Raw genomic sequence first — 11,496 nt, 5'->3', positions numbered from 1 at the left:
ATTTAAGATGATTACTACTCGAATATGAATACTGTATTTCACATTCGGCTGAACAATGTAATTGTTTCCCAAAGAATTCAAAGGATGGAAGCTAAGGGTTTGAGGTTTTTTGTTTTGTTTTGTTTCTTATGAAGTAAGTATTACTAGAACTACTTTCAAAGCCAAACTTAGAACAGAACAGAGAAAACAAAAGCTTGAGTTGCAAAAATGAAAAACTAGTTTGGTACCACTCTAATTCATTGTCTATAACCTCAGGACCTTTGTTCACAGTTTTTGACTTTCACTGAAGTAGTGCTTCTATTTCACCAGTTCTTTCTGATCAAATAGGTAAACAGTTTTCAAAAAATCAGTCCACGAGAAATGAGGTTACCAGTGTCTAAGTTGAAATCAGGCCAGATTTCAAATACTTCTAAGTGACAATCAGCTTTTCAAAAAGTTAACTAATATCTTCACTTGAATATTTGGATTATTCAGAGAACATACATAACACAGGTGCAGCCTCTGTAGATATATGCTAGGGTAGAAACAGAATAAGAAGTGGTAGGAAGTCTCCATCAACATGCGCTCATACCACTAATATCACCTTCACTTTGTGTGTTAACATGCTCTATAAAATCATCAGATTTTGTCTTCATCTTTATGTAATGAAAAAATATTTCCTCCCCCTAGCATTCTACTAGTGCAGGGAAAGTGTCAGTATTACAAATAAAGGTTACCAAACATTAGTGGTACAGGCAAGCAAAAGAGGAAGACACAAGACGAAGTCTGGAATGTGATCTCATATGGCATTTGTTATATCAGCATACTTTGAAATGGAGGTGCATCAAACGAAACACTTGAAGTTATGACCTCCAGACTGGCAAACCAATTCTACCACTTAATTGTATTCTCTCTGGTGGGGACACCAGCTTTGCACACAGTTCAAAAATATAGAGCTGTATTCCTGTGTCATAGGATATGGACAAGATATCTCAGTTCTAAATTTTGAATAAAACAACATTCTTAATTAGCATTTGGCTGCTTTGGTCACTGTAAAATCAATATGTGCAGTTGGCAGTGTCTCCTTTGCTTCTCCCAGGTTGAGCAATAGAAATGGCACCTGCCCTATCCCTAAAGCTTTTCTGTTTTAAAGAAGCATAAAAATAGTAAATATTGAACCATTTTAAGCACACATTTAAAAAGAAAGTGAAAAACAATATCTCTTTCCAGTGATGGGTTTCTTTACATGGGGAATGATCAGAATTGGTCACAATGCACAGAGAATATTCCAGGAAGATCTTAACACTTCTATTACAGTTATTGCATGTCCATGTGTAAGTTTTGCTGTGGCTTGAGTGTGTGAAATGCCACCTCTGGCCATTACCCACAGCTCTTTGTTGCAATGTTTCTAACAGTTGCCACTCTACCCTGTAAAGCCAGAGCTTCTTCTGTCCCAAAGAGTAGTTTTCCATTCTGACCCAGAGGCATTGCTTATGGAACGTGCTGCTCCCATCTGTGGCAATTTTGAACTGGGTCTTACTGCCTGCTTGATGCTTGAAGTGCAGGAAAGGATCAGAGATGTGCAAACCTATGCTGTGCTCTGTATTGAGCAAAGATGTGTGCAGTGTGAGGGACAGCTCTTATCTGCACACATACAGCATCAAGTGTCTGAGTACAGCAGTGCTGCCATTGCATGCACTGGAAGAGAGGCTAGAAAGCTTCACAGTTTTGCCCTGCTTTGATCACAAAATGGAGAAACTCAGCTCAATTGCTTTCCAAGCAACTAAATGCCTTGCTTCCTCTTCATTTTGCTAGTCTGCTCATGATAGCTTTATTTCCCAAGAGCTCTAACAGCCACTAGAGTAAGACTCTTATAAATCTGAACTGCCTCTGCCTAAAGAAAATATGCTTTCATCACATGTGTTTTTGTGAATTCCCACAGGACTGTTCTCAGCATTCCTATATAGCAAAGCCACCACTGCCTGTGGAGGCTGCCTACTCTGATTTTCAGTAGAGGTGTTATTCTTGTAATTTTCCATGCATTGAGATTTGATCTGCAGGTGACAAACACTGCACATTATGAGGTGTTTCATACAAAACTTCACCCTTGCACAGACTGATTTCCTGTATCACCAACCATTTGTTATCGGGTGACCTGCTGCCTACTATCTCATTAAATGTCCAATTTCTTTTTTTCAGTGCTGTTGACATTTTCTCTCCTTAAAGCCACCTGCTGCAGGTACCTGCTGAGAGCTGTGGCCATGGCTTCTCACCAGCAGCGAGTTGAGGCAGGGCCTGGCAAGCTGCACCGCACACTGCCCTCCTGACCCAGGATGTGCTGGAGTTACACCACCACCTGTCACGGACATGTCCTGTTCCCTGCTTCACCCCACCCCCCACTTGACAAACCTGTAAATTATGTCTTTGGTTCCTGTTCAGTTTCTCCTCTACCAAAGTAATTCATACACAACACGTGTCTAGCTAGCTGCCATGTTGGTTTGGGGGGATTATGGTGTGCCCACGTGGCATAGCTCTCCCCAAGGAAAACGATTTTCTACTCCTCATAGAGATGGGAAACAGTCTCTGATAGAAGGATTCAACAGGTCAACCCCCAGGGCAAGTTCTTTGGTTTCCTGTTGCTTTCCAGGAACACAAAGTGCATACTGGGCTGGAGTTAACCCAGCACTCCTCAGCCTAGAGCTGGCCCAGGTCTTCTCATAGAACCACAGCCATGAGGTTTTGGATCCCTCTGTGTGGCTGCACAGAGAACCTACTGCTGCTATTGGACTTGCTTTCCGGTCTGTCTTCTGACACCTTTAGATCAGAAGGTCTCAATATCCTGCTTTTTCCTGTGATGTTAAAGAGCAAATTAATCTCCCAAATCCTTCACTCTTTTGATAAGTAGAGACCCTGAATAGATGCAAAACAGTAGTGAAAAGGTAAGCTGAGGGGAATATGATAAAATAGAGGTAGGAGTTCATATTATCAAGCACTACGTCATTGATGCTGATCCCCCTGTCCTGTATTTTTATTGCTGGGCCATGAGTGGTCCCAGTATGGATAGAAGTAGGTCCCTGTCACAGCCATTTGAAAGTCACAAGAGGTGAAGCTAGGAAGATAACTGGTAAGGCTGTTACACAGAAAAAGAAAGAAAAAAAAAAGAGAAAGAAAGAAACCTGAAGTGATCATGCAGTTAATCTTGTTGGTTTAGTTGTGTTCCATGGTGATTTTAATTACACTGTAATTTGAGCTAAGTCAAAGGATGGCAAGAAGGGTGGCTGGTGGAATGTGCAGGGGAAGCAGTGGTGCCGGTGTTGGTGTCACTGCTGGGGCAGTTCTGCTGTGCAGGATCTGAAGGCTCCTGGGGGGGGCATGGCATGAGAAGGTAGGGAGTGGCTCTGAGGGGGTAGCAGGGGGGGTGGCAGCTGCTCACATGTAACATGGTGCTAACCTTAGCAGGGAAGAAACACAGCACTGAGGATGTTTAGGAGGAATTCAGAAAGACTTGGGGTTTTGAGGGGGAATATCATGAGAACAGGACCGCAGAGCTGAATGGGGCAGTATGGGGAATCTACAAACCCAGGCAGGCACTGCACGGAATATCTGAGGCCATACCTTGAATTCTATTGAGTTTTGCTGTAGCTTACAGCAGGAGGGGTATCCAGCCCCCAGGAGTGACTGAATGCCCAGGTCCATCAGCAGCGGCTGCACTCTGTCATCATTATGGCGCTGATGAACCATAGATGACTGCTCTTTAATTGAGTGATGCTATCAGAGCTATGCGCTCTGCAAAAATTGAAAGAAAGGTCATTTAGGTTGACTGGAATGGAGTGGCAAGAATTTTTGACCAATGTATTGCTAGGAACATTAACTCTGGTTGAAATGCAGCTGGCACAGCCACTGTGGGCCGTGAAGATGTACAGGATGCATTGAGCTTTCAATCCTTCAGTCTGTGCTGCAACTTTCTTACAGTAACAAAATGCTGACAGTGAATACAAACAGCACTCATTTCAGTGATATTTGATACTGATCAGAAAAACGAACATTGAAATGAATTTGTGTTTGTGCAGTAGCATGCCTGTGGCAAATAAGTCCTATTCCAGAGGTGAGACATGTCAGTCTGTGCTGGCATGCAGCATATCTAGAGGTCCTGTATTAGAAGACAAAGCAGCCACAGGGACAGGGCTGGCCAACAGAGCAGTGAGAACAGAGGTCCTGGGGCTCCTCTGGAAGTCAGGAACTCTCCTTCAGCAAATCCTTACTGCCTCAGGGATTGAGCCCACATATTTCCCCTTTGATTTCTCAAGAGCCCTTGTCATACCAAAGAAAAGGCAGCATTAAATGTGTGCCACCTTTGTTCCTGCACTTTGGGGAGCCCCTACCACAGGAGAAACTGCATTTCAATTGCAGGTTTCAGCCAGACACAGAATCTCTTGCACTTCCTTACGGTGCCCTGAACACTGCCTCAAAGCAGAACACCAGTGATGGACAGGTTGCAAAACAAACGCCGTTGAGGTTTGCTTTGTGAAGAAGTTGATCCAACTTTTTTTTTCCCCAACAAAAACTGTCAGAGAGGGGGCCAGCTAGAAGTCTTGCTGCCTTTTTCCCTCCAATAACCACCAACTTTTATAGATTTAATAGCACATTTCATATTCAATTTATTTCTGTTATATACATGTACAGATAAGATTTTAATTTGCCTTCAGATTTTCAAGAACTGGAAAGTAAGAACTGTGTCATTTTAGTAAAAATGACTTGAGCTCCATGTATTATTTTCATAATCCCCTCTCCCATTCCTGTACATCAGCATTTTTTCTGTGTAGACCCTGTGGCTTCTGTAGGGTCCGACTTTCTATAGCGTTTCCTGCCAGGTGCTGCCAGGTGCTGAGCAGCCGCTGCTGCTATGGGCGCGACACCGCTGCTCTGAGCTCCCCTCTGTGGAATGCTACATTTGTATTAACATGTATCTCCCTTTGTGACTTTTTGTTTTTTTTCTTTTCCTTCCAGAACTGAAAATGATGCCCCTTAAAACCTCTTCCTGGAGAGAGAGGGAGAGAGAGAGGGAGTGAGATTGAGAGAAATACACTCCCCTTGGAATTTAACCTTAATTTGAACCAAGATCAGTGAAAGAAAAGCACTTTCGTGCATTGTTCGGCAGCTCCACCCAGCCAGCCCCTTATCTAACCTGAGTCTCTATTGCCCACAGCTTTGTAACTTCTGCAGCAGGAGCTCCACATGCTCTTACATGCTCTAAGGCCCGCTTGGAGACAAGGTGGCATTGCAATAGCAAGAAACACCGAGTGATCCCATCTTGCTAACCCCCTTGACTCCCCGGTGCAGCACCTCTGAGGGCACACAGGGGCCTGGGAGCAGGGCAAGCAGCCTGGGGCCAGCCCCTGCCTGCACCCCGAACCAGGGGGTGTAAAACATTTGTAACTCCTGGATTTAACCCATCTCCTTGGATTTCTTTTGCCTTCATAGAGGCAGACAACCCTTGTATTGCATGACATCAGCTTGAGGTCAAAATTCAACCTTAAGCACACACATAAACCACCGAGCTTCCTTGTTTGCTGTTCAGAGGCGGACTTCCACTGTACGTCTCCTATCGTCTGGGCTGGGGGAACAGCCCATGTATTGCCTTCCTATCGCTCCTCACTTCCTAGAGAAGGCAGGCAGCTGCTCCAGGTGTGGTCCACATTTACACCGTCCCCGACTCCTGCCAGCCACCTGCTCCCTGCAGCCACCTCCCACCCTCTGCTCCTCCTTGGAACTCTCCTGGCCCTGCATGCCTGCTGTTTGACATCCGTCCCTCCACGTCCTGCTTCCTCCTCCTTCACAGTTCCCATCCTCCAGGCTCTGCCTTTTCCGATCCCACAGCCCTTTGGGCCAAGTGCTGCCTCCACTTGCCCACACTTCTCCCTGTTGAGCAAACACGCCTTAAACGTGAGGGCAAGAATCAGGCATTCTCACTAACTGCTCAAAATAATGACCCAATATCACAGAATCATTAAGGTTGGAAAAGACCACTAATCTAGTCTGGTCATCGACCCCACCACCACCATCACCATATCGTGGAAAGGAGGATGCTTTTCAGTGCGAAGCACTTTGCCGCGAGTCCTCCCCTTTTTAACGACTGCCGGCTGCTTTTCTTCCAAAGGGAAGTTTTACGAAATGCTGTTTGGTTTTGTTTCAGATCGAATGCAATAAAACCCTTCAAGGAAACGCGGCATGCAGCATTGTTCTCATGCTCCTTGAGCATTTGAAGGACCCCTCGGAACAAGTGTGCACCGCGAGACGGAGGGAGGAAGCAGGAAAAACATAAATAAGAAATATCAGGGAGACACGGTCAGCGTGAATCATTTCAGGCTCTCGCATGAACCTGGGGTGAGATCACGTTTCCCTCCCACCCTCGATAGGGCGTTCTCACACCCTTCAAACCCACGGGCACGGTGTCTCGTGGTTATCATGGCGAATTCACACTAGCTGAGGGTTGGTTTTTTTTTTGGTGTTTTAAGGTAACCGCTGATCAGAAGAGCGGTTATGCATAAAGCGCAGAAATCACAGGTGCGGGCAGGTGGGCGGCTGGGGAGATTCCCCGGGTGGGAGCTGCAGGGGGGGAGCCTCCGGGGCTCCCTGGCAAAGCGGCCGCAGCCCCTGGAGCCTCCGGGGCTCGGCCGGCGGCAGGAGGCGGAGGTTGGGAAATCCCCGACGTGCGGCAGCGCTCAGACCGCTGCCCCTCCCCGCCCCTCCCGGGCTCGGCGGTGCCCGCACGGCCGGGGCCGTGGTGTGCTCGTTGGGCGGGGGAGGGGAAGTCCCTGTGCCCTAATGAGGGTGGGCGCTGCCGTTCCCTCTCCAGGTCCCAAAGCCTCACTCCGTTCCTCCAAAGCACCCTGCCAAGTGCCATCGCTGGGAGGTGCCGCGTGCATAGTAACCCGAGCGATCCGTTTATAATTTAAACCAGTGTTCTTCTGTATACCATTCCCGCTCCCCCCTCCTTTTTTATTTTCTTTTTCCTCCTCCCGTTTTCCAGGTACCCTGCTGTGCTGACGCTGGTGCAAGCGCCGAAGCGCAGAGCCAAAGGAACACAGGTCCTTGCAGATATGGTAAACTCGAGGTTGCAGTTGTGGGAATTGAGTTCTATGTCCTTGTGTGTCTGTGCATTGACCAGTTCCCTCAGGCTTTAGCTGCGCTTTGCAGCTCAGTACTGAAAGTTGTTACTGATACTTGAAGGGAAAAAGCGAAAAAAATATTTTAATGGTATTGATGTGGGTATTGATATTAACGTTACTGTTGATATTTAGTCTCCCCTCTTCTATTCTACACTTATACCACAGAGAGGACTGCTGCACTCAACCTCCAGCACCGTGTGCTGGCTGCAGATCGGAGGCTATTTTCCACCCAACATGTGTCCATTGGCTGCTTGCTGTCCTGCCTCAGACAATGCACATAGTTAGTGATGCTCTTTTCTCTGAAATGAGAAATCTGAGAAGGAATAACTCGTTTCCGTGAATGCCTTTCCTGGTTAACATACACTGCAGCTTTTATTCTGTTCCTGCATTTATAGGATGGTGACAATATATACAGTGGCAACACAATTACGCTCGGAAAACTGATTAGAACACATTAGAGCCCTGCATGTATACCGCGACTAGGAGGTATTGCCAGGCACGTCAGCATAGCAACTGTGCTGTCCTGGTTTCACAGATTAAGATGTATTTGCTACAAAGTTTGGAACTACTGTGCAAAGAACCCTCATTATTCGACAATAGGCACAAAAATATCCCATCCCATTTCACTTTTAGTGAAAGAATCACACCACCAAGGTGAGACTGGAAGCACATATCGTTTCTCTGAGCTTTAAAACCCCATACTGTGGTCAAGACGCATGGAGTGGCTCTCGCGAGGCCGCCCTTCAGTGTGCTGTGCAACTCCTAAAAGCACCCAAAATCACTGTCACTTAACTTCACGTTACTGGCTTGTGGCATTCCTGTCGCACGCGGGCTGCGCTGAGCTCTATAGCGGAGGGACCCCGCGATAGGGGTACCCAAGGGCTCCCCCAGACAACTACGAGTACTCCGCAGAGAAAGTGGAAACCATCAGCAGCCCTGAGTCCCCGGCATACTTAAGCACTCTTGTCTTCCCTCCGAGGTTTTGGGACCTCATCCGGCTTAGAGCAGGATGGTTTCGAGGAGAGACGGACCGGTCGGACATCACTTTCATGTCTCTCCTACCCATCTCCTGTCCCAGTTTTTACTGCACCATCTCGCACGTCCCTGGGTTGGTTTATTTGTTTGTTAATTTGTTGATCGATTCATTCATTCGTTTATTCATTCCTTTGATTGTTCACTTATTTGTTTGTTTTTTTTTTCAGAAGGACAACCCGGTCCATTCCCACCTGACTGTTTCCAATGGGCAGTGACGGGGCGAAGCTGAGGCACAAAGGGCAAAGGGGCCGGGCCCGTGCTGCTGCCCCCGATGCCACCCCGTCCCGGGATGCGGTGGGGACCCGCAGAAGCCCCCCCGAGCCCATGGGTGTAGTGCTCTCAGGGCAGGCTGAGGGCGGTGGGTCCCTATCTGCAGTCCGCTCGTCGTTGCGCTTTTGCTCCAAATCGCCTCCGACCGCAAGAAATAAAGAAATGGGAGATCAACGCAAATGGAAGTGCTATTGTAAATCCAATCGCCGTTTGTGTCCGTTTCACTAGAAATGCGGAGTGCACGATGAAACTGAAGGAGCTCACTTCTACTTGTTTGTTAAATCGTGATTTTTTTTTGGGGGGGAGGAGGGGAAAGAGAGAGAGAGAGAGAATTCTGTTTGATTTGGCGTATCTCTTAAGTTTATTTTTGCTTAGCACTGCATCCCTTACACGCAACTTTTGGCCCTGTGTTTTCAAGGGCAGATTCAGGGCAGTGGATGACAGTGTCCGCCGGGCGCGGAGGTTCGGGTCCTGCTCCTACCCTGACGACGTCCGGGCTGACAGCGGGACCCTTGTTGCCCAGGAATTAAGTTGTTTCTGCTGCTTATTCCTTACCTGAATCCCTAATCCTCTGTTTGTGCTGCAGCACTGAACAAATTATTTCTCATCGGGCAAACAGCTGCCTTGCAACAATTAAAGTCTAATGTGTAAAAGTATAAATGGCGCCTTGATCCTTAAGGGAAGATGAGCTGTAAAAAGTAATTGCTGGACATGGTGTGGTCTTCGAATGGATACTTTGGAGAAGTACAGGGAGATAAGCTACAAACAGCAAAGCACTTGGTTAGCTGACCTGTGTGCTTGGTCTGCATAGACCTTAGCAGAAAGAAAGTGATGTTTGCTTCTACTTCTGCAGAAGATATTTTGCCACTGTTTCCTCTGGGAGCATCTACATTATTCTCTATTTTTAAAATTAATGTTTTTTTTTTTAAGCAAATAAACACAAAAACCCTTCAAATAAAAATAAGCCCCAAGGCACTTTACAAAGTGGGACATTTCCTGAGATCCTTGAACCTCGGACTCTGCTGAGGTCAGTGCAATCTCGGTCCATACTCATTAGAGAAAAAAAAAAATCTCTGCGTGCCCGGGGAGAGTTTAAAAGAAGGAGTGAGGATCCATATAAACCAGCGCTGTCAAGGTCAGCTTTGCCTTGTGAAAGGAAAGGTGACAGGGTCAGCATTATTGCACATGAGGAAATCCCCACGGGGACGGGAGAAATCACCTCTCCCTCCTTCTTTCTCCCTTTTCAGCCAATGCTTCCCTTATTCGGGGACCGGACGGGGATGGGAACTCCTCATGCGCCCGGTTTGGGGCTCCCGGCCCTCAGTGGAAGATGGGAGGACTCATGCTCCCCGAAGGAGTCCGCTGGGTCATCGAGATGCTGTCGGAGGCCCCGGGAAACTCAAAGGGTGCTGTGGTGGGAAGGAGACTCGGAGCTGGATCTCAGCCCACCGCGCACACGCGTGTGACCTCACACACCCCACGTACAGCCCCCACCCCCCCCCCCGCCCTTCCCTGCAGCCTCCCGCCCCACGTGTGATGCCTTTAACCACTCCTTGGGGTATTTTGCTTGGCTTTGAAAATTAGCCTGTTTGGATAACACCCGATAGAAAACACTGACTCTGGAAGCCAAGCAGGCAAATATTTTGATCTCCCACATGAACACTGCGGGTTTCTGATCGGTCGGGTTTTGTGCCCGCTTATTTATTTATTTGTGCGCGTGTTATTCATTCATCTACCGCGCTCGTTCATTCATCCGCCCGCTCCCCCATTCACCCGCCCGGCCACCGTCCGCACTTCACCGACGGGGCTGGACCCGGCATCGGGGTGTGCTCGATGCCGAAGACCCCTTCCTGACCCCCATTAAGACGCGCTCCGGGGGTCCACCCTCTCCGTGCAGGTGCTTCTGGGGGAAGGGAGCTGCTCGCCCGCTGACGGCTCGCTGGTTCAGTTCACTGCGACTAAATTCATCGCGAGGTCCCCTCCTGCTTGCGGAACCGCGGATGCCCCGAAGGCACACGAGGTGTCCAGAGGCACGGAGCGCCCTGTGCCCGCCTGCAGTCCGGCCGCTTCGGGGTTGGGCGCGGGTACATCGGGGCAGAGCAGGGAAGGGCAGGGCAGGTAGCGGTGACCGAGGGCAGCGGCGGCCGGGGCCGTCCCGGAGAGGGAGAAGTGTCAGGAGCCTCTAACTCTCGGTGCCGGCAAAGGGAGGAATTCGCAGTTGGACCACCAACGTGCCTTGATCCGTACAATGCACCACTTAATGCACTTCTGTAATTTAAACTGCCGGGGACCCCCTCCTTCCAAGCCGATTTTCGGTATAGGTGTTTTCTCATCCCCCCTTTCCCTTTGAAATGCCCCCACCCCCCCACCCTCCCGCTCTCTTTCTTCTGAGCCCGGCTCTCTAATTCTAGATGAGTATTACTTTGCTCTTTTCGTTGGCCAAGCACAATTGTGTTATTGGAGATAATGAATTCAATCCCCATCAAAGAGTATTAGGAGCGCCTTGGCCCTGTAGTGCCTTTTTTCAAACCGGGAATGAAAGGCAGAGAGAAAATTCTCTGGGTAGCCTCCGCGATGGCCGCTTTTGAAGTGAGGGAAGGCGGGCATTGTTGTTCACATTTTTGTCCATACGGCTGAAGAAAGCCCGGCTGCTTTTGATGAGGAGATGAGAACCGCCTCGTAAGTTGAGCAACAAGTTCGATGGCGGAGCCTCACCGCTGCCCGCTGCCTGTGGATAACATATGTCCCGCATTAATCGGGGCTCGGGGGAACAATTGCTGGGGGGTGGGGTGGACAGAGCCGTGCGCTGCCTCACGGCCCCCTTTCCCCTTTCCTTCTGCTTAAGGGAGAGTCAGGGAGGGGCTGGAGGGGGGGGGGGAAGGCACTTCGGGGCTCTTCGGCGGGCACCGCAGTGGGGCACGAGGGACGGGAGATTTGGGGACGGTCTGGGAAGGCTGGGACATGCACTCCCTCCTCGCCCACAGCCTCTGCCTGGGCTCCCGATGATGCTTCTAGGTGAGATGCTGAACGTGGGCACCCCCCC

This window comes from Cyrtonyx montezumae, unplaced genomic scaffold (assembly GCF_038088225.1).
Source record: "Cyrtonyx montezumae isolate F1298 unplaced genomic scaffold, pur_monq_1.0 scaffold_10, whole genome shotgun sequence".
Lineage (NCBI taxonomy): Eukaryota > Metazoa > Chordata > Aves > Galliformes > Odontophoridae > Cyrtonyx > Cyrtonyx montezumae.
This window is presented reverse-complemented; position numbering follows the sequence as displayed.